This window comes from Triticum urartu, chromosome 1 (genome assembly GCF_003073215.2).
Source record: "Triticum urartu cultivar G1812 chromosome 1, Tu2.1, whole genome shotgun sequence".
NCBI lineage: Eukaryota > Viridiplantae > Streptophyta > Magnoliopsida > Poales > Poaceae > Triticum > Triticum urartu.
In genome coordinates this window covers 490,963,495-490,990,510 of record NC_053022.1, presented here as the reverse complement: position 1 = coordinate 490,990,510, position 27,016 = coordinate 490,963,495, and the positions used below count along the sequence as shown (strand labels likewise).

At 47.7% G+C, this 27,016-nt stretch overlaps 1 pseudogene; it reads left to right on the top strand.

Annotated features, from left to right (window-relative positions):
- Window positions 1–1,877: 1,877 nt before the first annotated feature.
- Window positions 1,878–27,016, top strand: LOC125521539 (annotated as a pseudogene).

Sequence of the window (27,016 nt, the reverse complement as noted above, 5' to 3'; positions counted from 1 at the left end):
AGGAAATTGACGGGTCACCGTTGAAGATGCCCTAAGCACGATCTCACACAGACCCATACCTCTTGATCTCCCTGATGATATGACCCATGTATGAGACATCCTCGTCGATGCTACTTATTCTATTTTGTTTTGAGAATTTAGTCGATGCTACTTAGTGTGGTAATAAGAGATGCACAATCCACTATAACACTAAGTTTCCAGGTTTTAAAGAGCCCATATTCAATTAAGGTTTCTAATTAAAATTGGGTCATCCGATTTTGAACGGATCAACAATTTCTGGAAGCCTTTTTATTCAGTTCTTTTATATACACTATGCTTCCTAATTTGCAAGGCCTCATTGAGGTCTTCAATTTAGATTTGTGTCACCTAATTTTAACCAGGTCAACAAATTTCTCAAGGAGTTCTCCCATTCAATTTTTTAATTTCCGATGTTCCCTAATTTTGAAACTATTTCATTCAATTGAGATATTCAATTTTGAATTTGGTTTACTGTTTTAGTTGTGCCAATGATTTTTCAAATCAATCAGCAGCAGCCGGCCTATAAAAACATTATCAATACCGCACACCCTTCTACCACCTAGAAAAAAGAAGTGTCACCATGTGATACTGTAGCACCAATATAGTACATGATGCCATCGCCGCAGAAATTTCGAACATAAATATATGTTGGTTAGCAGATAACACAAATATAACCACACCGCGAAGGGCAGATCAAATCACCGCATTAATAAAAATAAAAATAAAACACGGTTCATCGTCTGCCCCACCTACCAAACTAAATATTCCAAATGTTCCAAAATATAAAGGGTGTCAGTTTTTGAAAAGTCAAAATTATTTAACTTTGACCAAGTTCACAACAAAGAATATCAAATTCTTTAACTTTGACCATGTTCACAACAAAAGATATTGACATCGATGATATTAAACAAAAGAAATATGCAAACTCATTTCATGATGAACCTAATCATAATTTCTCTATAAATTTGATCAAACTTAACAGGTTTGACTTTACAAATAAGTAATATACCTTATATTTGAAAATAGAGTGAGTGATTTTTTTAAAGAAACCTAAGAACACCAACAGCGCACCATAGCGCGCCCAACTCTTCTAGTACTTTTGAAACACAACCGGTTTGTTGACCCTTTCCAAGATGTCATTTTAGCTTTTCAGCTCGAGGCGGTATACATTTTTTCTTCTAAAAACATATTTACTTCGTACTGTTTAACTTCTTTGTAAATTGTTGTGTGAATACATATAGATGTTTTCTATGTGTTCTTAATATATTATTTCTATATTTTTTGGGACTTATATATTATTTCTAAATAACATGTTGATTTGCAGGCTGCGCAAAATAACAAGTTTCTGGCCCAACGACAACAAAAGGAAACCCTGTTTTGATCCTTATAATTTTTTTGCGCACATATAAAAATATGCTGATAAAATTCCTATTCCTATAGTAGACACCTATATCTACATGTAAAATTTTGTTTACAATACTTTTAGGGTCTACCAATTTTTTTTCTTGAGACAATTTAGGGTCTACAATTTTTTTCTTGAGACAATTTAGGGTCTACAAGTTTTTTTAGACAAGTTTAGGGTCTACAAGTAATGTTTACGATATATCTTTTTGGAAAACTAATCCTCTTTTTTTCAGATTTTTTTTGAGAAATCTCTTTTTTTTAGATAGTATACTAATCCTATCTATGGCCCAGCCATGAAGCAACAGAAGTGGGCCGGCCCGCAAGCTCGCTCGGTTTCGTAGTGTAGACTGCTTCCTCGCCCAGTTTTGTGGGGAAACCGAGCGTTTGCCTGCGCCGCCGAACACTCTTCGTCACGGAAGAATTTATCCCGTGGAGCAGATCGGAGGTTGAAGATGATGCGTAGGAGCAACCTGGAGGACATGCCTACGGAGGCCAACAAGAGGAGGATGATCAACAAGGCGGCGTCGCTTCCGGACGAGATGATCACGGAGGTGCTGCAGTGGCTCCCCGTCAAATCCGTCCTCCGCTTCCGGGCCGTCTGCCGCTCCTGGGACGCGCTACTCTCCTCCGATGAGTTCCGCAGCCTCCACATGGCCGCACGGAGGGCACCACAGAAGCTGCTCTACATCTCACCCACCGCCAGATTTCTCTCCACCGCGGTGTACGCTCGCCCCTTCACGCCGTCGTCATCAGGCGGCAGCACCGGAGATTGGGGGCACCTTTTGTTCACCATTGACGGCGCCCGTGGCAACTGTGTGGAGGTAGTGACCCCGGTGCCGTGCCGCGGCCTCACCCTTCTGTACGACGGTCTCTCCACGGCCTACTACATCTGCAACGCGGCCACACGGGCAGCCACGCGTCTGCCGCCTTCAACGGACATAGCATCAAGGTCCACTACTGGGCTGGGGTTTGATGCCCTCACGAAGGAGCACAAGGTGGTGAGGCTGATCAACGGTATGTGCCATGACAAGGTCGGGGTTAGGTGCGAGGTGTACACGCCCGGGGGTCGCCATGGCGATCGCTGGAGGCATGTCGCCGGTGGAGTGCCCTCCAGCTTACGCGAATTAGTAAGTTCCGCCGTTACCAATGCATCACTGAACAAATTACCACCTGTGTTTGCAAACGGTTGCCTGCACTGGTTGATGGATCCTACAACACCAAGAGTTGCCATCATATGCTTTTCGATCACAGAGGAAACCTTCACATGCGTCCGGTCACCACCCTTCTGGGCACGAGCAGCACCACGCCCGACTTCCAGGCCCTGGTCATCAGGAGAGCACCTAGTGGAGATGGATGGCCAACTGTGTATGGTCCGAGACCTTCGCAACCGAGCCCCTCATGCTTGCTCATTGGAGATTTGGAAACTGCTGGATTATGGCTCAGGCGGATGGTCACTGCATCATCAAATCGATTTCTCTGGACAGTTGGCAAGAGATTTACGTGAGCCACAAATTTTCAGAGTTATTGGGTCTTTCGGCGATTGCAGGTCATCAAGGAAGAAGATAATCATCGCTACCAGTAAGCACAAGATTGACAACAAGTATGAGAAGAAGGTTCACACCTATGACCCTAGGTCTGAAGCTCTAGAGACCATTCTTTCAGTCATGGAGACACACTCATCCCCTCGATACGAGCGCCCTAGTTCAAGATTCAGTTTATTTGAAGAGACCTTATCTCCAGTGCATAAAACAGATGAAGAGATAACCTTGTCATCCACCCAGGCTAAGGCGATTAGAGAGACACTTCTTGTTCGGTACAACCCCCTAGACACATCAACGGTTCAGATCGTCTTATACCCCTTCATGTAAAAACTTAAAAAAAGGTAGGATGCTCATTCCCCATCACCCCCCAGCCCCGCTCCCGCGACGTACCCGTGCGCGAGGCGACGGCTTTTTTTTTACACTCGCACAAAGACGACGTATTTTTGTACAGTGGGGCGACGGCTTTTTTTTTACACTCGCGCAAGGACGGCGTATTTTTGTACAGTGGGGCGACGTACGTACGCGCCCGTCGGTGGTCAAACAGCGTCGGTGGTCAATCCGCGACGCGTCGCCCGCGGAAAACGCGTCGTGGCGCGTGGATAGCGGCCCCGCTGTCCCGTCCCATCCGTCCCCTCGACTGCCGCAACGCCGCCCTCGACTGTCGTCCCACCGCCTGCCGCCCCGTCGTATCCCGTGCGCATCAATGCCGTCGACCCACCCGTCCGTCGCCATTACTGCCCGTCCGCCCGCCGCCCCCGTCGTCTGCCCTATAAAAACCACCCCCGTCCGCCCGTCGCCGCTCACACCATTCCTTCCCCCGACCCGTCGTCACATCCACCTCTGAAAAGCTCGCCGGCGAGATGTCGTTCCACCGCGGCAGCAGCTCCGGCACCGGCGGCGGCGACGGACCGAGTGCGTGGCCGTCGAGCCTGAGCACGCCGGAGACAGAGGAGCTGTACCGGTTTGGGCTCCTCGTGCCGTCGGGTTGCCGTCTGCCGCACGACTGGAAGCTCGACAAGGACGGCTACCCGAGGCGCGGGCCCGGCGCCACCGCGGAGGAGAAGCGGACTGGTGGCCGCAAAAACATCGCCGGCCGTCACGCGTTCTGGGACGGCAAAGACTACGCCGCCGTCATTCGCGCGTGCCGGCTCGCGGAGTCCGGCGGCACGGCAGACCTCGTCCCGCGCCCCCGTCCAGAATCACGCGGCCGTCGGGCCCCTCCACCACCTGCGCCGGCGACCGCCAATCCCCCCGCCCCGCCGGAGCAGTTGGTTCTTCGGGAGGACGGCGATCCCGACGATACGCCGGGTTACCTCGTCGCCCTGCGGCCGTCGGTGGCTGCAGCGGCGGCTGCAGAGGCGGCGGCGGCTGCGAGGGAAGCCGCCGAGCAGGCGGCAGCGATCCAGGTGGCGGCGGCGATTCCGCCGGTGGTCCCGCAGGCGGAGGTGGAGGCGGCAGAGTCGTCGGACGAAGACGACATCGACTGGGAGCGGCTAGCCCAGGTCAGCGACGACGACGACGGCGGCGGTGACGGCGGTGACGGTGCGGTCATCGATCTGCTAGGTAGCGACGACGAGGAGTAGTTGTATTTTTTTTTAAAATGTTCTAAGTATGAACTATGAATCGTTTATGTTCGGATGAACTCGTTTTGTTTCCGTAGTGTTTAATGGACTATGTAAAATATATCTATGTTCAATCAAGTTTGTTCGAATGTTGTTTTAATTTGTCTTCAAAGTTTGTTCAAAAAATTAGCAAAATATTGAACGCTTATTTTGACAAAAATTTGAAAATTTTCCGACCCATGCATAAAACTGTTCACAATATATTTAAAAAATTTCCATCGAATATACATAGCACAAAACAAGGTATGCAATTATCTAAAAATTGTAGCAAAAAAATCGTGAAAACACATAAAATATAAAAGAAAACTGAATAAAAAGTCAAAAGTGTTTCTAAATGTTTATAAAGTGTTTTAGAAATGTTCAGATGTTGTTAAAATATGTGCATATAGTAAAGCCCGGTGGATGAAAAAATGAAAATTAAGAAATAAAAAATTTAACAAATTAAAAAATAATCAAAAAGGTGAGATATTTTAATTCATTAATTAACATTTTCTGAAATATTTTTAAATTCATTAACATTTATGAATCCGAGAATTTTTAAATTCATTAACATTATCTGAAATAGTTTTAAATTCATTAACATTTATGAATTTTCTAGAAACGCGAGACGTGACAAAAATTTAGGGGTTTTCGGCCCGGAAAATCGTAGAAAATCCATACGGACTCGAAACACGGCAAATTTTTGCGTGCGTGCCCTGCATGGTCACTGTGGCCCGTGAAAAAAAATTGGGCACGTTTGGCTGATGCGAAGCGGAGACGTGCGACCGAGGGTCCCCTCCGGCCATACCGCAACCACCCCCTTCCACAGCAAGTACCTGAACGGTTTCACGGAATGCACCCAACTTTTGGCAGCGCGTGTGGGGCCCCACCCGCGCACCCCGCGGCCAAAATGAACGAAATCCGACAATGAACGCAAGTTGCGTCACGTCCGGGCAGTATTTTAGGGGTTTTCGGTCCGAAAAATCGTAGAAAATCCATACGGACTTGAAACGCGGCAAATTTTGCGTGCGTGCCCTGCATGGCCACTGTGGCCCGTGAAAAAAAAATTGGACACGTTTGGCGGATGCGAAGCGGAGACGTGCGACCGAGGGTCCCCTTCGGCCATACCGCAACCACCCCCTTCCACAGCAAGTACCTGAGCGGTTTCACGGAATGCACCCAACTTTTGGCAGCGCGTGTGGGGCCCCACCCAGGCACCCCACGGCCAAAATGAACGAAATCCGACAACGAACGCAAGTTGCATCACGTCCAGGCAGTATTTTAGGGGTTTTCGGCCCGGAAAATCGTAGAAAATCTATACGGACTCGAAACGCGGCAAATTTTTGCATGCGTGCCCTGTATGGTCACTGTGGCCCATGAAAAAAAATTGGGCACGTTTGGCGGATGCGAAGCGGAGACGTGCGACCGAGGGTCCCCTCCGGCCATACCGCAATCACCCCCTTCCACAGCAAGTACCTGAGCGGTTTCACGGAATGCACCCAACTTTTGGCAGCGCGTGTGGGGCCCCACCCGGGCACCCCACGGCCAAAATGAACGAAATCCGACAACGAACGCAAGTTGCGTCACGTCCGGACAGTATTTTAGGGGTTTTCGGCCCGGAAAATCGTAGAAAATCCATACAGACTCGAAACGCGGCAATTTTTTGCGTGCGTGCCCTGCATGGTCACTATGGCCTGTGAAAAAAAATTGGGCACAAAACATGTTTGTTTTTCATGCAAAGTTTATAAAAAATACACTAAATGACAAAATTGTACAAATAAATACATATTCAATATTGTAGACTGGTCGTCGCCCACTTAATAATCGCCGCGGGCCCGACGCAGCAAAATATCTACCCAATATCTGCACGAGCCGTCGCTATCCGAGGGAATATTCCCGACAAACGCGCACGTCGCCCAATCACGTCGCCCAATCACGTCGCGCATGCCCTTTTTGCGTCGTACGTGCCGACGACACGCCCGATCTGATCCCCGTCGCCCGCCGCCCACACTGTCGTTCCCCGCCCGACAGCGTCGCGCCGCTGTCAGCCCGTACTAGTCGACGTCACCACCCGCCGTCAGTGTCGGTCGTCAACGCCCGTTGTCACCCAGCAATAGTCGATGTCAGCACCCTCTGTCAACGCCGGTCGTCAGCGGCCGACGTCACCACTCGCCGTCAGCGCCGGTTGTGAACACGCCGTCAGACGCCGCCGTCAGACGCTGTGATCGCCGTCGCCCGTTGTAGTCGCCGTCGGGCAGGTATATATTTTAAAATTTTCAACATTATATAACACATTAGCTGCGTGCAACGTCACATAGATATTTTTATATGCAGTATGGACATCTATGGTGTGATTGCATGTTCTGTAGAAAAATGGGTTACTCTTGTTAATAAATTAACATCAAGTCAGCGATTTACGTTTTACGAAACGGAGATGGAGGGCATGTTACGAATACCTTCGGTCAAGATGCGTGATAATTTGCTTGCGCTTATGATTCAAGGTTACAATCCTAGTAGTAAAAAATTCATGGTGCAAGAGGCAGCCGGAAAAAAAGGGTTGATTTCATTGAGGCCTGATGATGTGTTTGTTATATTTGGTTTGAAGAATGAAGGAGTTGATGTTTCTAGTTTTTTGAGTATGGACCAAGGCAAAGCAATAAAAAAAATTCCAGCTAGTTTTGTTAACAAGAAGAATGGTAAAATATTGATTGATGATCTTATTGAGAAGATTATGAGAAATAAAAATGCGGACGATGAATTTGTTGGGATGACGTTTCTCGTCCTGTTAGGGACTATAATTGCACCAGTGTCTGATGAGTACATTCCGAAGAATTATTATGCACTAGTGCAAGATGTCAGGCAGATAAAAAAGTTCAACTGGAACGCATTCACTTTGCGGTTTTGTTTGTCGGAGATTGGTACGGTCTTGCAGCCCGGTCGTGTTAGGGAATGGCCACGTGGCAACCTAGCACTTCTGCAGGTATGATTTATTTTTAAAATTGAATAGTTGTATTATGTAATAATAGTGTAACACATGCTAAATGGTTGTGTGTTTGTTTTGCAGTATCTATATTGGGAGAAGGTGCAGCCAAGCACCGGTCCAAAGTATGATCCTTTAGCGTTGTTGAGCCCCTTGATGAGGAATTGGACAGAAGCGGCAGCGGAGAAAAGAGACAAGTACGACTTTCAAAATGGTCGTGGTGTTGGAATGGTAATACGTTAAATATTTATTTTTCCATTTAAAGTCTGCAATTAATTATTAATTAAATATGATTGTATGATTCTTTATGTTGTAGATCGATGACACCATTACTGAAGAGTACCGCTTAAACAAAATAAGAATGGAACAGGCTGAAAAGAACAAGAAATCCAGTACGAGAAAGTCTAACATTACTGGAAGGAGAACAGGCGTGAGTACATCTGAGGCTTCAGCTACCCAGAACCCTATTATGGATCGGATTTTGACTGAGCTGAAGCACATTCGTAAGGATATGCTTCGTATGCCGGAGCTATGCGCTCAGGTACAAGTTTTCTGATTTTGCCGTTCACAATGGTTTTCGATGTGTCACATAACTAATTACAACTAATTTTTAATCACAGAGGGTCATAGAGAAATTGAACAAAAGCGCTGTATTTTACAAAGCCGGTGATAGTGAAAAAGAAGAAGAGAATGAGTATGGTGAAAATAGTGAAAGTAGAAACTATGGTGGAAAACCTCGTAAGGAATTTGTATATAATCCTGACGTGGACAATTTCGAAACACCGGGAAAAAAGAATGTGCAAGAGGATGATGAAGATGATATTAATGATTCTGAAGAGAAGACACCTTATTATTGCACACCTGAATATTTCGATAGTTTCAAGGGTGATGAAGAAGATCCTATCGAAGTTCCTAAGGTATCTGATGAGAAATCCGTTACATCTTTAGGAACAGATGAAATCGCATCACGTGGATCGGTAGATTGTATTGGAGAAGATGAGGTAGAGGAGAAGGGTGTAGGGAAACGGAAGCGGAGACGATCAAACCTTATAAAGTCTCCTTATATTCTCGTTATACCTACAAAGCGTGCAAAGCGTTCAGCAAAAGCAAGTGAGTTTTATCATATTATTTTCGAGCTGAAATTACTACTTATCATTGAATTATTAACATATTACCGTCATGTATTGCAGAACTATTCGAGAAAGAAGTCTTTGAAGAAGAATACGATGTGATTAAAGCTAGTGTTAAGTTTGTTCGTGCTTATCAGCGGTCAGCAAAACATAGAAAGAAGGAAATATTCAATGATGGCATGCGCGAAGGTCTGAATGCAGAGAGGGCTTGTAAGATTCTTGACCATGAATGGCTATCCGGTGATGTAAGTTATTGTTCTGTTTTCTATTAGCATTCAATGCAAATTGGAATTGTTATACATCATTTAAATTATTTTCAGGTTATCAATGCTTATTCGCCGTATTTGTTGGGAGTTGTTGGTGAAGATCGTCATATAATGCCGACCTGGCTGGTCAATTGGTTACTTGAATTTAGACCGGATACCCAGGGAGGAAAAAATAACAACGAAGTTGTGGCGAAGAAGAATGAACCCTTGAATAGATGCACCGATGAGTATTTTAAAAAAGATAAGGTAAGCTCAACTGCCTTAAAGTATGCATATATGGGATATAAATAATAAGATAGTATATGTTGATTGCATCATATTTTCGTTGTGATGCAGCTTTATATTCCTCTTAATAAGGGAAATACCCACTGGGTTTCGGTTGTCATGCATCGCCCGAAGGAAGAGTTCCAGGGTTCTTGATTCTTTGATGGGACCCGAACTTGACAGTGAAATTACAGAAAAAGTTGAGGAGCTGGTACGGCATAAATTTACACGAGCATATTGAAATTATCATTTAGTAACTGAACTATGTTAAATTCTTTTCGTGCTATTATGTATATGAACAGAAAAATCAACTTGGATATGACATACGTGATGCGAATGCAAGCGGTGCTGTGAATTTTCCGGATGTGTCTACCTGACCTATCAAAACGTATAACATCCCACAACAAGAAGACGGGTGAGTAAATACTTTCATATTGTTTTAATATCTTACCTCAAATGCGAACTTATGAACTGTTGTTTGTACGGACCAGCAATTCATGTGGAATATTTGTTCTTCGATGCTTTCAATATTGGAACGGTGAAAAATGGACAAGCCATTTTTCTTAGGTCTGGTTTTTTCAAATGCTTATATTCAATTAAATTCATTATGTAATACTATTTGAATTGTACTAATATGAAGTTCTAACAGGGGTCAATTGATAAATCGAGGGACTTAATGATTGCGCAGCTTATTTTTTCGGAGAGAAAATACGCTCAACGATGTGAAGGACAAAGTTACCCGGCTTGCAAAGAAGAAATAAATGTGCCAAAATTTTTGTAAAAGAAAATTTTGTAGGCTCAAATAATGTTTACATTTATTTCGACTATCATGTCTTGTGATGAAGAAGACACTACTATTTTGAATATTTAAGTCGAGAATGACATTTGGATTATTATGTTGTCTTCATGCCGTTGTCTTTACATTTGAAATCTTCATATTTATAGTTGCGCAGTCGTCAAGTTGTTTTCCTGTACTGCTGAATGTTAAAAAAATGTACATGTATTTATTATGCACTTTAAAGCACTGTTGATGTCGCTTATTATAACACCGACGTTCTTAATTTCCTTTTCTACAAAAAAAAATTGCCGACAAGTGCACCGGCCAGTCTGATGTCAGACAGGACCGACGGCACTGTCCAACAGGGCAGCGTCGAACGATGGGTAGCATAACTAATCAAAGACGCTCGACTGCAAGTGCGCCGCCGGGTATATAAGCTGGTCGTCACGCGCTCCGTCGGACGAGGTGGGACTAAAACTTAGCTATCGCAGCCGCCGTGCCTGCAGCGACGCGCGTGACCGTGTGGGCCGGCCCAATATCATTGTTTCCGCCCACGACGCGACGACGGCCCAAGTTCCACGCGGGGCGACTTGGGATGTTTAGTCCCACCTCGGCCGACGGAGCGCGCGACGACCGGCTTATATACCCGGCGGCACATAGGCTATCGAACTCCTTTCGTTGCCTTGTACTGCTGCCGCCGTCCGACTCTGCCCTGTGGGACAGTGCCGCCGGCCGACGCTGCCACTGTGGGACAGTGCCGCCGGCGCACTTGTCGGGTGTTTTTTTTAAATGACGGCGTTCTAAGCGATGGCGACCGTGCAATGCAGAAAATATACAGTAAACAGCGACGGCAGTACTATGCAAAAATGAGCACGTCAAAATAAACAACAGCGACTTGCACAAAATTAACAGTAAAAATTAACACATCAAAATAAACAAAGTAAAACTCCTTCTTGCATTACATAGTCTGTCATCAAAACAAAATAGTCTGACATCAACGAAGTAAAATAAGTTCATATAACATATTATAACAATTATTAAAGATCAAATGTATAGAACATTAAAAAACTGTCTTCAATAAAAGGGTGGAACGATCTTCCATAGCCATCCATAATAAAACTGTCTTCAATCAAAGGGTGAACCAATCTTCCATACTCCACAAGTTAAGCAAAGTTCCTACATAACAATAAGATATGTGTTAATTCACAATGAACAAATAAATTCAGTTTGAACAATAACATATACAATAACATAAGAAAATCATACTTAGGATTTTGAGGGCACGTGAACTTATAATGACCCGCAACACCGCACAGTCCACATTGACGTTTGCTTTTCTCATCAAAAGCTTTTGGTCGCCCATTTTTAGTGACATCAGGACCATCCTTACCGCGGCCTTTAACATTCTGTTTTGGTGCGCCTTTGGTGTTAACTTTTGCGGGATCACGAACAAGACCATGATCTTGATTAGGCTCGAATGCATCGTCGTTCACAAACTGTACCTCCGCACCAGGCTCATCCTCCTCAGTGTAATCATTATCTATTATGTCCCTCAGAGCCGCCTTCAACTTGTCGAATAAAAATGGTTTATGACATGCTTTATGAGTTGCTTCAGCAGATAAGATAGTCAACTCGCTGTACCTAGCTCTGTCCCCTGCACCTGCCCATCCCCATGCAAACAGATCGCTAGTGCGCTTCACGGGAAGTCCACCCCTTGCAACTTGGCTCAACCTTCGCAGTACTAAACACTTCGGTATCTCACGTAAGCGTAGCTGAATCAGAAGGTGAAGAATATGTTTGCAAGGAAGTCCTTTGCGATACATGCTTCTGCAACTGCACTTCACAGTTTCTTCTAAGTTACCTGGGGTGTAGTCCACAGTGAATCTGATATCTCTATTTTCCTTCCATGTCAGTATGAATCTGTGAGTGTCTGCTCCTCTCAGTCTCTCAAGGACCTCTAGCTCCCGTGCCTTCTTCATATCTTCCTGCAAGATATAAAAGTTTGCCGCAGTGAACTCACGGGCAGCTGATTTCTCAATATCTTTACACTCATCCAATACTGGTACCGGAACTGTCTGTGAGTTTGTGCAATCGTCATGCGCCTCATTCTCACGGAGACGAACTATGCAGTTCTCATAGTGCACAATCATATCAACAATAGTCATACCGGAGTCTAGATGCAAGTGAAGGCATGAATTCAGACTCTCACTTCGCTGGTTACTTCGCATACCTAAGAAAAACCCACCTGACAGATATGATGCGGCCCAAAGCCTTTTCTTCTTGTACATCCTACGTAACCATGTCTTTGTTTTCTCCGACTGCCATTTGGCGGTAAATGCTGCCCATCTCTCCTCAAATACCTTTTTTGAAGTGGCATAATAAAGTAGAGACCTGAACTCCTTTAGAGACTTATGATGAAGGTGTTTCTGCATGTTCTTCTCAATATGCCACGAGCAAAGACGATGCCAAACCTCCGAAAGTACCTTCTTATGGCCTTAATCATAGCTGCATCTCCATCAGTAATTACTGACCTGGGCCTCTTCTGACAGTGAGCCCTCAAAAACGTCTGAAGCAACCAGACATATGTATCTTCCGTCTCGTCAGACACAAGAGCACAACCGAATACCGTGGTGCAACGGTGGTTGTTCAGACCGACAAAAGGTATAAATGGCATGCCATACCTATTCATCCTATATGTGCTGGCAAAGACTGTCACATCACCGTAGTCAACATAGTCTCGACGTGATTGAGAATCACACTAGAATATGTTTTTCAGCCTTCCTTCATCATCGACGGTGTGCTCAAAGAAGAAATCTGGATCTCTCGCTTTTCTGGTCATCATGGTCCCAATGGCAGTGTCTGCATCACCTTGTGCAAGCAACTTCATTTTTTCTCTATAACACATGTTATAAAGCTTCTTCCTCCCAAAACCAGCCTTTGCATATGACCCGGAGCGCGCAACGAGTTGATCATAAATCATATGTTTCCTGATTCCAGCACCTGCCATGGTTAAGATCTCAGCCTTCTGATATTCTTTTATCTGATTGTGAGACCGAAGAAACGTGACTTCATCCGGTCTAGCTAGAACGTGACTGTGATCATCATTGAAACTGCTGACATACCAAACGTCACGCTCTTTATCAAGTTTCAAAGTTATACGCGCATCGCAGAAGCAACGAGTCTCCCCTCTCAGCCTGCGGGTCCTGCCTTCCATTGTACAACGTTTTTCCTGTCGTTTCCCAGCTCTCGCACACACATACTTTCTCAAGCGCTTAGTTGCCTCAGGACCTTTCAAATATTTCAGTGAGTCCTTTCTTACGCTGAAACCACGCTCGTACGCATATTGATTATAGAAATTGTAAGCATCTCCTAGTGACTTGAGCGTCTTCCTCATGGCCTTCCAATGCATGTCCAATGATTCTTGCTGATATTCATCAAATCCGATGTCAAAATTAAACAGATCATCACCAACATGCTCATCATTCCCGCTTGTACCATCTACATCTCCCTGTAAATTAATGCATTAAACCATTTATGTCAGTCAGTTATAATTTTAAAATGTACTTTAGTGATGTAAGTTTCAAAACTTACTTTGCTGGAGCTGTCATCATGAGATGCATCAACGTGCGATTTGTCACTTTCATCGTCCACAATATTCCTCACAAAGTCCCCGTCCTCGTCCATCTGTGCGCATTGCAAAAAAAACATGTAAGCACTGATATGGTTATTATGTCATTTCTTCTCTGATTTTATTAATAACATACCCAGAGTGCACTTTCAGCAAATGAATCATCTATATCCATATCATCATCATCATCGCCATGTCGCTGCATCATGTAAAAAAATATTAAATTTTCCGTGCGGTCTATCATATTTACCCCCTCATATTTATTGTTTTATCAATATTGATCACACTTACATTGTCACTATAAGATTCATCCAAACTCATGTAGTTCTCCTCACGAGGTTCATCCATATTCCGTGACGAGGTTTCGTTGTCCTCGCCGTAATCATCGCCATCATAATCTCCCTCCTCCTCTAACTATATATAGTTAAAAAAAATTGTACGATGAATCAAACACCGTGTAACATCATCCCTAAAACAACTATCTTATCAAGCACAACAATGTCTCAAACCAACCTCTTGCACGGCGGCGAGGATTTCAGCCGGATCCATTTCCTCCGATGACGAACGTGATGACGGCGTGACGTTGCTGGCCGGCGGAGGCAGGTGTCGGCGGCGTGAGGACGATGGCTGGTCGTAGTAGGCGTAGTGCGCGGAGGGAGGCGGCGACGTAGATCGCGGGTGGGCGGCCATCTGGGCGACGGGAATGGAATGCGGCGGCGGGCACGCGCGCCGGCAGCGGTAAAGGCGCCGGGGCACGCGCGGCGGCCTGTTTGGGCCGCGACTCGGGCGACGGCGACTTCGTGCAGATGGGGGCCAACGTGGAGACGGCGTGGATGCATTAGGGTTCAGGGTTTCGACGGCGGGCGTCGACGGCTACCGTGTCTTTTTTTTCCTCCAACAACTGTCCACGCCAACGTCAAGACGTGAGGGCGTACGGCGACGGGTGCGGGTACGCGGGCGGGCGGGCGTATAGCGACGGGTGCGGCATACGCGGGCGGGCATACGACGTCGCGCGCGACGTACGGCGTCGGGTGGGTATTCCTATGCATAATGTGAAATTATCATACTACCCACTATATGTTTTAGGGAGGGGGGGGGGGGGGGGGGGGGTTGTACCGAAGCACTCCCCTTAGAGAGATCCTACTCCGCCTCCCAGCTAAATCAGCAATACACTCTAAATTGGTCTGCAAGCAGTGGCTCAGATTGATTGAGAATGAAAATTTTATCGAGTCGTACTTTAAGCATAAGAACATCGACAGAAGGCCCAAGGTCATGCTTGTGGGCAAGGGCACTGGACAATTGGGCTTCAGTTTTGCTCCTTTGAATGGATGTCTCCCAGGAACTCCTAGTCACAGTCGATTGCTTGATACGAAGGTGGTTTGCTCCAAGCCTTGCCATGGGCTGAACCTGGTGAGCACCGAGACAAAGGACTATCTGCAACCCATGTACAGGTTTTTTCTGGTGCTACTCTAACTTGGGGCCAACTTTGGGCCTACACTGGAGGATGCTTCAAGCAGAAGAGCATGCTTTTACCGTCGGCAACAAGAATGTCGGCTTGACTTTTGACCCCTTGATTCGTGAACATGTTATTGTGGAAATCTTCTATCACCAAAAGGACTTCAAATCTCGTCAGTATCACTTGACATGCGCGCTACGGTGGTGCGGCTCCCCGGATCCTGCCCGTCAGAACTGGGTACCACCTCTACCCGTGAGTGTATGCCGCCTGCCTATCTTGATGGGGTGCTGTACTGGAGAGTAAATTACAAAAAACCATTCAATTTTTTTTCAAAAAATCATCAACATTGTGCTGATAGTTTTCAAAAAACGCTGATCGCTTAGATAAACACTTGCTGACTCTAAAACTGAGATATCGGCCCGACTGTAAGCAATGATGTGGCAACCAAAACTGACGGCGTTTGACTAGAGATTAGTTGACCTTAAAATAGACATGGGCCCACATGTCGGTGTCATCTTTTTCTCCTCTAAAAAAATACAGTCATAGCCGTCCTACTCCCCCGTACCGTCCACACGACAGCCCTCGCAGTCCCCATCTGCACAGCCGCCGCCGCCGCCCCGATCCACTCAACAGCCGCCGCCGTCCCGATCCGTAAGGATCCCGCGCCGAACCTCCGACCGGCTCCGGCGAGGCGAGGCAAGCCGCCGGCGCCCTGTCGTTCTTTCTCCGCTCTCTGCTGCGGCAGCGGAGCAGCCGGTGGCGACGGCCGGAGGGAGCAGCGGGTGGCGGCTGGATGGAGTAGCAGGTGGCGGCGGCTTGAGAACGCTCCGCCGCCTCGTCCAGAGCGCCTCACCGCGCCTCCTCGTCTCCTCTAACTCCGACGAGATGCACCTCCACATCTCTGACATGGCGACGTCGACCATATGAGCTGAGATCAAGGAGGATGGCGACGACGACTCGGGCGACCTCCGTGACCAGCCGCGCTTCTGGTCAGCTGCGCCAGGAGCCCGTGCAGGAGCTGCCTCGCGGCCGGCTAGATGCTGCTCCGTTGCGCCACGAGCACGAGGGAGCAGCGTCGCGGGAAGAGAAGGGAGGGCCGGAGGCGGCGGCGCTGTGAGGCTCATGCGCTAGGGGTCCGGCTGGACGGAGCCAGCGCGGATCGTGCGTGTAACGGAGGTGTGAGTCGCTCCACCTCTCCTGACGACTGCAGGTGGAGAAAGGTCAGGGGAGACGTGGTTGACCAGTAGCGCCGTCTCGCCCAGGGACACGTGGCACCTCACAGCAGGCCCCAGGTGTCAGGTTTCCACTTAAACTTTCCTAATCGAGCTATCAGCGTTTTTTGAAAACTGTCAGCATAATATTGATGGTTTTTTGAAAAAAAATCGAATGGTGATGGTTTTGTGAATTAGGGTCCGTAATTGTGGTGGTTTTTTGCAATTTACTCTGTACTGGATGAGTGAACCAAGGTTGGGACAGAGCTGGGAATGGGCCGTTGTCTCTTTCGACATCACTACAAAAATGTTTCAGGTCGTCCCTTGCCCTTCATGGTTTGCGAGATGGCATAGCAGAAACCATTGCCGTGCGTTTTTGGTTGAGCTCGCCGAGTGTTGTGTGCTGTTCTAGCAGACCCGGCAGCAGACACTCTAGATGTGTGGAAGCTAGAGCATGGCCAATGGAGCAGAGCATGCATAATTCACTTGAAAGCATGTCCTGGCTACTCCCTGGAGACAAATGTTGTGGTGCCATTGGCTATTGACCCCGATGATGGGAGGATCATGCTCAACACCGGGAGGAAAATCGGTCTGTATGATCCAGTGGAGCAAACAATTGAAACTTTGCATTCTCTTGACCAGGTACCGGTTGTCAGCAATAGACCCGGTATGCTTTCAACTTCATCAGAGAATAGTTTGATATGCTCCAAAGAGCAGACAGGGGAAGAGATGGATACAGCGGACACTAGTATTATCCCTTTCGTTCCCATGTTATATGAGGAGAGCTTAGCCTTTTACCCCCGTGTGAACAAAGTAAAATTCTTGTGGTGAATTGGTGATGCATTCTCAAGGCACGTTCTTCTCTTCATAAATGTGTGCTGATAAAAGCTTGCTTCCGTGTTGGTGAACTGAAACCCGTTTTTTGATAATGTGATCGTACACCATTTTGAAAAAATAATAATGTGATAGTATGAACCATGTATCTGGTGTTCCTTGTAGTTTAGTGCTTATTTATATCTGCAAAATAGGTGTGTTCTAAACGCTCTTATATTTCTTTACAGAGGGAGTAAGAGATAACGATCACAATTATCCTTACATGAGGTGTATTTTTTCACAAATTTTTGTTATATTTTCTGTTTATCCGATCTGCTATTTTGTGTTCAGTAACCATTGCATTGCTTAACAAAACAATGGGCAGCAATTGTTGAATGTAGAACTAACTGCACAAACTCTGACAGATTTCTCGCGGTTAAGTTAGAAGTGAAGAGCAGGAGAGTCTTGGCGCAGTGGTAAAGCTGCTGCCTTGTGACCATGAGGTCACGGGTTCAAGTCCTGGAAACAGCCTCCTACCGAAACAGAAATGTAGGGAAAGGCTGCGTAATATAGACTCAAAGTGGTCGAACCCTTCCCCGGATCCTGCACAACACACACACACACATTATCTTTATGTAAGACGTGTCAAAAATTCAACACCTCAATCTGTTTGCTCTTAGTTGTCAAGTTAGTTACGATGACTGCAATTGTGCCGTATGACAAATATCCATGTCACCTCGAAATTTTGTAAATTATATATCTCCTATGAGGAAAGTCATCATCCAATGCTTTGAAATGCCTATTAGGGTGTGACTTAGTGAAATAATTTGACGTACAATTGCTCTTTTCCGATGAAGGTCTGTACTCCACATATCCTTCCAGTTTTTAATCTAATTTTAATTGCTAAATCTAAATTTGTTGCAGTAAATTTTTGAATGACAAAGAACTTCAGATTTGACTGAGTTAGACCATCCTATGTTAATTAATATGCAAATTTCTTGCTCCTCTGTAGATACTAAGGTGACATAGTTATTTAGTGTTTTATTTCAGATTACCTCCATTCTAAGTTTCTGTAGTAGAACAGAAATTTAATAAGATATCACGTGATGAAGATTGCTGTGTGTTGCATGAAGCTGCACCGAGGTGGGAGGTAGCACAAGTCAAGGAGCAGTACTCCGGCTGGTAGCTGCTATGAAGCTTACCATCTCATGGCTGAGGTGGGTTAGATTAAATTCATGATTTCCTTCTCTTTCTCATGCTCAGATCTGCCTTTGTGCTGTCTAATGTGGTGCGTCATTTATTTACCTTTTGAGTAAAAATAAACAACATGATAAGATTAGCAGAAGGCAGGCCAATTGATTGGTTTATGGTCAGATCTACAGAATTACCCTAGATATACAACTTAAAACAACACAAGTAGATTGGCAGAAAGCAGGCCAAAATTGATTGGTTTTATAAATAAATAAGGATTATATAGAGCTTACAACTAAAGTTACTGAACTGTATAAACTAAACATCAGGAAAGTGGTAATTTAGTGGACATGCTCCAAAGACCAGACAGGGGAAGAGATGAATATAGTGGACACTAGCATTATCCCTTTCGTTCCCATGTTATATGAGGAGAGCTTAGCCTTGTACCCCCCCCCCCCCCCCCCGTTTTTCGATAATGTGATAGTTCCCCTTCGTCCCCCCCCCCCCCGCGCGGGCGACCGAGGGGCTCCAACACTAGCCGCCGATTCACCGCTCCTTCCTCTTCCTCCCCTCCGTCGCCGGCGTGGTTGGCGCCGGACATAGCCTGTGCGTGCGACTGCGGCGGCGGAGGCACTCCTCCTCTCGCGGGTCATAGGGTGATGCGGGGCCCCATGGCTCAAGGGTGTGACCCCGATCTAGACTGCGGCGGCGCGGATCTGGTTCCTGACGGCCCAGATCTGGACTATGGAGGCGTGGCGGCCGGCCGACGTCCTAATGGCGGCTGTGGTGGCAGTGTTGCCGACGACGATGGCTGTGGCGCCCAGATTCCGCAACCTGATAAGCTTGAACCCAAATCGGAGAAGTGTGTCTTCATAGGATATCCAAAGGAGACTATTGGATACACCTTCTATCACAGATCCGAAGGCAAGACTTTTGTTGCTAAGTTCGGAAACTTTCTAGAGAAGGAGTTTCTCTCGAAAGAAGTGAGTGGGAGGAAAGTAGAACTTGATGAGGTAATTGTACCTGCTCCCTTATTGGAAAGTAGTGCATCACAGAAAACTGTTTCAGTGACACCTACACCAGTCAGTGAGGAAGCTAATGATAATGATCATGAAACTTCAGAACAAGATACTACTGAACCTCGTAGATCAACCAGAGTGAGATCCGCGCCAGAGTGGTACGGTAATCCTGTTCTGGAAGTCATGCTACTAGATCATGATGAACCTACGAACTATGAAGAAGCGATGGTGAGCCCAGATTCCGCAAAATGGCTTGAAGCCATGAAATCTGAGATGGGATTCATGTATGAGAACAAAGTATGGACTTTGGTTGACTTGCCCGATGATCGGCAAGCAATTGAGAATAAATGGATCTTCAAGAAGAAGACTGACGCTGACGGTAATATTATTGTCTACAAAGCTCGACTTGTCGCAAAAGGTTTTCGGCAAGTTCAAGGAATTGACTACGATGAGACCTTCTCACCTGTAGCGATGCTTAAGTCTGTCCGAATCATGTTAGCAATTGCCGCATTTTATGATTATGAAATTTGGCGGATGGATGTCAAAACTGCATTCCTGAATGGATTTCTGGAAGAAGAGTTGTATATGATGCAACCAGAAGGTTTTGTCGATCCAAAGGGAGCTAACAAAGTGTGCAAGCTCCAGCGATCCATTTATGGACTGGTGCAAGCCTCTCGGAGTTGGAATAAACGCTTTGATAGTGTGATCAAAGCATTTGGTTTTATACAGACTTTTGGAGAAGCCTGTATTTACAAGAAAGTGAGTGGGAGCTCTGTAGCATTTCTGATATTATATGTGGATGACATATTACTAATTGGAAATGATATAGAATTTCTGGATAGCATAAAGGGATACTTGAATAAGTGTTTTTCAATGAAAGACCTCGGTGAAGCTGCTTACATATTAGGCATTAAGATCTATAGAGATAGATCAAGACGCTTAATTGGACTTTCACAAAGCACATACCTTGAGAAAGTTTTGAAGAAGTTCAAAATGGATCAAGCAAAGAAAGGGTTCTTGCCTGTGTTACAAGGTGTGAAGTTGAGCAAGACTCAATGCCCGACCACTGCAGAAGATAGAGAGAAAAATAAAAGATGTTCCCTATGCTTCAGCCATAGGCTCTATCATGTATGCAATGCTGTGTACCAGACCTGATGTGTGCCTTGCTATAAGTCTAGCGGGGAGGTACCAAAGTGATCCAGGAGTGGATCACTGGACAGCGGTCAAGAACATCCTGAAATACCTGAAAAGGACTAAGGATATGTTTCTCATATATGGAGGTGACAAAGAGCTCATCGTAAAAGGTTACGTTGATGCAAGCTTTGACACTGATCCAGATGATTCTAAATCGCAAACCGGATACGTGTTTACATTAAACAGTGGAGCTGTCAGTTGGTGCAGTTCTAAACAAAGCGTTGTAGCGGGATCTACATGTGAAGCAGAGTACATAGCAGCTTCGGAAGCAGCAAATGAAGGAGTCTGGATGAAGGAGTTCATATCCGATCTATGTGTCATACCTAGTGCATCGGGTCCAATGAAAATCTTTTGTGACAATACTGGTGCAATTGCCTTGGCAAAGGAATCCAGATTTCACAAGAGAACCAAGCACATCAAGAGACGCTTCAATTCCATCCGGGATCTAGTCCAGGTGGGAGACATAGAGATTTGCAAGATACATACGGATCTGAATGTTGCAGACCCGTTGACTAAGCCTCTTCCACGAGCAAAACATGATCAGTACCAAGGCTCCATGGGTGTTAGAATCATTACTGTGTAATCTAGATTATTGACTCTAGTGCAAGTGGGAGACTGAAGAAAATATGTCCTAGAGGCAATAATAAAGTTATTATTTATTTCCTTATATCATGATAAATGTTTATTATTCATGCTAGAATTGTATTAACCGGAAACATAATACATGTGTGAATACATAGACAAACAGAGTGTCACTAGTATGCCTCTACTTGACTAGCTCGTTAATCAAAGATGGTTATGTTTCCTAACCATGAACAAGGAGTTGTTATTTGATTAACGGGATCACATCATTAGGTGAATGATCTGATTGACATGACCCATTCCATTACCTTAGCACCCGATCTTTTAGTATGTTGCTATTGCTTTCTTCATGACTTATACATGTTCCTATAACTATGAGATTATGCAACTCCCTTTTGCCGGAGGAACACTTTGTGTGCTACCAAACGTCACAACATAAATGGGTGATTATAAAGGTGCTCTAGGTGTCTCCAAAGGTACATGTTGGGTTGGCGTATTTCGAGATTAGGATTTGTCACTCCGATTGTCGGAGAGGTATCTCTAGGCCCTCTCGGTAATGCACATCACATAAGCCTTGCAAGCATTGCAACTAATGAGTTAATTGCGAGATGATGTATTACGGAACGAGTAAAGAGACTTGCCGGTAACGAGATTGAACTAGGTATTGAGATACCGACGATCGAATCTCGGGCAAGTAACATACCGATGACAAAGGGAACAACGTATGTTGTTATGCGGTCTGACCGATAAAGATCTTCGTAGAATATGTAGGAGCCAATATGAGCATCCAGGTTCCGCTATTGGTTATTGACCGGAGACGTGTCTCGGTCATGTCTACATTGTTCTCGAACCCATAGGGTCCGCACGCTTAAGGTTTCGATGACAGTTATATTATGAGTTTATGAGTTTTGATGTACCGAAGTTAGTTCGGAGTCCCAGATGTGATCACGGACATGACGAGGAGTCTCGAAATGGTCGAGACATAAAGATTGATATATTGGACGGCTTTATTCGGACACCGAAAGTGTTCCGGGTGATTTCGGAGAAAACCGGAGAGCCGGAGGGTTACCGGAACCCCCCCGGGAGAAGTAATGGGCCATATGGGCCTTAGTGGAGAGAGAGAGGGGCAGCCAAAGGTGGGCCACGCGCCTCCTCCCCCCTGGTCCGAATTGGACTAGGAGAGGGGGGGCGCCCCCCTTTCCCTCTCCCTCCCCACTTCTTTCCCCCTCCTAGTAGGAGCCTACTCCTACTAGAAGGAGGACTCCTCCTTGGCGCGCCATAGAGGGCCGGCCGGCCTCCTCCCCTTGATCCTTTATATACGGGGGCAGGGGGCACCCCTTGACACACAAGTTGATCCACGTGATCATATTCTTAGCCGTGTGCGGTGCCCCCTTCCACCATAGTCCTCGATAATATTGTAGCGGTGCTTAGGCGAAGTCTTGCGACGGTAGTGCATCAAGATCGTCACCACGCCGTCGTGCTGACGGAACTCTTCCCCTACACTTTGCTGGATCGGAGTCCGGGGATCGTCATCGAGCTGAACGTGTGCTAAAACTCGAAGGTGTCGTAGTTTCGGTGCTTGATCGGTCGGGCCGTGAAGACGTACGACTACATCAACCAAACGCTTCCGTTGTCGATCTACAAGGGTACGTAGATCACACTCTCCCCTCTCGTTGCTATGCATCACCATGATCTTGCGTGTGCGTAGGAAATTTTTTGAAATTACTACGTTACCCTACATACCGCCACCATCGAAGAAGCAGGAGCCGAGGCCGCCTGCCTCAGGCTCCCTCTCCCAGCACCGGCCGACCTCCTCGGGGCCGGCGTCACCGACGCCACCGAGGTCGGGATGGGGATGGGAGAAGACGGGGCCACCTGCCCCGAACCCCCTCCCCCACAACTCATTGCGCACGTAGTCGCCGACATCGGAGTCGCGTCCACGTGAGGCGCCAGGACAAGAGAAGCACCCTCCGGCCTCCTCACCGTAGCCCCGACCAAAGTCCTTGTCGGTCGTCCAGCAGACAAGCAAGCATCCCCCTCGAACTCCAACAGAGGGAGCGTGTGCTCAAGGTAATCATCAGAATCTACCCGGTCACTCCATAGTCTGGGAGGTGCCGAGGCTGGCTCAAAGGACCCAAAACGCATAGTAGTCATGGGCACCGCTGGTGATGCTGCAGGCTCAACCCCGGTCCCATCCCCAGACGACTGAGCTGGGTGAGAACCGTTAGACCCCTCTCGCGTGGGCTCATCTGACGGTGACCCCTTGTCCCCCGCATTGCCATCTCTGTCGTGCATGTCAACATCGTTACCATTAACCGCATCAGCAAATAAGTCAGCGTCCTCAAACTCGATCTCAAGCGGGAACACCTCTCCCCTATAGGTCCAGTTGACCTTATCAGGCACGAACTCAATATCCAGAACACTCACTAAAATCCGGGCCACCCCATGGGCACGTGTGAAAGCCATATCCACTTTTTCTGTCTTCCCAACCATGATGCCCATACTAGCCACCACTCGAGCATCCTGCAGAGGCTTAGATGGAGCCCCCAAAAACCGCAACCAGACCTGCGTGAGCGGCTTTCCCTTAGGCTCAACCTGCTTCCACTCGTGGAACTCCAGGATACACTTAGTACCGGGGACTCTACACAAGCCAAAGCTCAACAAAGTAGGGAAATCAACCTTGAAAACCCTATCCTCGATAGGCACCAATTCCCATCTAAAATCCCCGGGAGCCAGCTCCTGAAGCCTCCTCACAATCTGTGTCTTAGTCACCGCGCCCTGGGTCGCTTTCACAATCCCGGTAGTCAAACTCAGGGTATCTTCCGGGACCTCTCTCGCCGCCGGGGACTCAAAAAACATGAGCTCAGCACAATAGACTCCATAAATATTCAGCGTCGGGGGCAGGTCACGCAACAACGGGCACTCCCCGGAGTCATGTGCAGGCTTGCCACACGACTCACACAGCTGGGCCACACACTCAGCAATGAAGTGGCCCTTCTCACCACAATGGTAGCAAATCATCCTCTCCTTCTTACGTGCATATTTGGACGCCCTCGGCATCAGACCTGTCGGTAGTCTCATCCACCGTCCCAGTCTCAGGAACCTCAACACTGGCCAAGGCATTCACCACCTCCATCGCCTGGGGAGGAAGCTCAGTGGCAGTATGGCCAGGCTCCATTGTAGACGCCGCAGGATCAACTGCCCGGGGCGAGGGCGGTCGGCAAAATCTCCCACGGCCCCCACCCCGACCACCACGATGGCCACGAAAGCCTCCTCTCTGACGGTGATCCGGGCCGGAGGCCCCCTCGACAAAACCACCTGCCGGGCCGAGAAACGGTCTCTCAGCCGACCCGTCTCTTTGCCAGGCATATCCACGACCTCCTCCCGTAGAAGAAGATCCTCGGTGCTGTTCGTCACCATACGCATCATACCCATCATCCCCCCACTGGCCTCGGGGCGGATCCTTGGACTCTCTATTATTTGTCTGAGACGGACCGGTCCGGTATTGCGTCGGCCTCGCAACGTAATGGGGTGGAGGAGTAGCCCGAGGTTGATTGCCCGAGGGCGCCGGCAAGCCCCCAACAGGCCGAGGCCCTCCACCGCGGCCAGCCGGAGCCACACTGGACGCGCCCGGCACAACAGGCCGAAGCCCTCCGCGACCCACAACCGGCAGAGCAGGAAGTGCAGCGCCCGGCGCCGGGGGCCTCAAGCCGTCCCGACCAGGGGCCGACTGGACGGGCACTTGCCCCGGAGGCCTCGCGCCCACGGGGCCAGCACCTCGCCCCGGGTTGCCCTGAGTAGCGCCCTCGCCCGCCGGCGGCCTCTGGGCAGACGACGTCGGGACTCCTCGTCCAGCGGCCACCGTCGGTGGCGGAGCTGTCCCGCCCCGTCCCACAGGACCGGAAGCGGCCTTCTTGGCTGGCGGCGGCGTCGCCCCGCGGCCGGCCATGTCAGGCAGCGGGCAGATCCTCCTAGCTCGACGTAGACCAGAGGCAGGAAAACCTCTCGTGCCGTGCCTACGAACCCTAGGGCGAAGAGGCGGCTGCGCACGATCGAGAGAACAATCACGCTCGTACGTGCATGGCAACGCAATAGGTGGAGGAGAGTGGCCCGGTCCAGCATGGGCCTCATACCCATCTTTCTCCGGCCCAACATCTCGCGGACCCGGTCCACACCGAACCGGCCCAAATCCACCTAGCAACTGAGTCAATCGCTGTGATCTCGCGAGCGAGATCATGGTCATCGCCGCTGCCGTCATGGGCGCCGCCGTTGCCGGACTACCTGCGCGCCGCCTCGCGTTCTTCTTGTTCTTAACAGTGATCCAAGACTCTGGCCTGATCATATCGAATAACATGAGATTCGGAAGACTCACCTTAGGTATGGGTCCCTTCCACGGTCCGAGCGCCGACGTCGCCGTCTTCTGATGAACTACGCGTTGGATCATCTCATTCTTCTCGCCTGCGTGAAGACCGATACGCGCCGGATCGTCCAGTGGCAGAACCTGATCGATCGTCATGGCCACTTCATCTTCGCAATAACCTGCATGGAATAAATCGCAAACGAGATCTGAAGGTGTCGGTGAGGGCGGCGCCTCCGCCGGGGATGCATCCCCATCGTCGTCCGCGTCTTCTTCGTCGGACTCGGCGAGAGCCCAGAATCGCCCGCCGACGCGCCGGCGGCGGACGGCGCCGTCGCGGTCGGGTGCACGGACACCTTCAGTTGCCCGCCCAGTTACATTCGGTCACCGGCGGAAAACACCTCATGTAATGCTGCTTGGGTGGCTTAAGAACCCTTATATCGTTCGGTTGTTGTGGCCTTCTCTCTAAATATTTGCACACACACAAAAGACACGAGAAATATGGGCTCCCAACAGGGCCGGCCCTGGGGGTATGGCGGCGGGGCGACGGCCCAGGGCCCAGGCGAGGAGGGGGGCCCATGACAGAGTATATATCTGTATTATAGCCCAGCAAAAAATAGGTAAAAATAATACAAAAGAACTAGAGAAAAGAAATAAGATGGGCTAGACCCATCAGATAGCTAGCAAGCCATCGATGATCGATTAACGAACGCGAAGTCGCGAAGCGACACCGTGACTCACGCCAGTTGGCAGACAGACGTCTGCTCGTTTTCCTTTTCCTTCGTAGGTTAGGTTCGTCAGGCGCCGTGATGCCCGTCGGCCTCCTCGCTCCGTCGCTCGGCGCCTTGCCGTGTCATCCTCGCCTCGCCTACCGTTGGCCCGCTGCCCGCTGGAGCTGCACGCGCGGCACGCCGCACGACAGTCCAGCAACCCAGCGGCCCGGCCATCCGGCATCCGGCAAGGCGGCACCGCGGCAATACGTATACAAGTATACATCCGACTGGCGATTACAAGTCTTGAAGTCTGCAACGCGGCCGTCCCCAATCCCTAAAGTACGTTTGAATGTTTCCATCCATGTTCCTCAGTTCCAGTCCATCCCCCAAACCCTAATTTGACAATTTCAGTACTTTATTTATTCTTTATTTAGTATTTAATTACGTATTCAACTATACATCCATGATCCATCCTCCAATTTCAGTATGCATGAAGTTTTAAATTTTCTAATTCAATCAATCATTTTTTTTGTCATTCTATGTACATGTCTAGGGTTCCAATCATCCGATGTATAAATTCCTAATTCTTTGTATCCTCTTTTGATCTTTTCTTTATGATTTTAGGACATTAGCCTGCCATGTTACCTAAGAAGATGCAATTGTCGGGTGCTGAAACAAGAAGGAAAAAGAAAGAAAGTGATCCGAAAATTCTACCATTGAAGGATTCTTTGAATAAGTTCTTTACATCTTCAAGCAATGTTGATGTCATTGAAGAACAGGGGCAAGAAACTACTCCCGAAGAAACCTTTTTTGAAGCACTGAAGTATTATTGTTGTCGATGGAGTCAGTCTAATTTGGTTCTTATTTGAG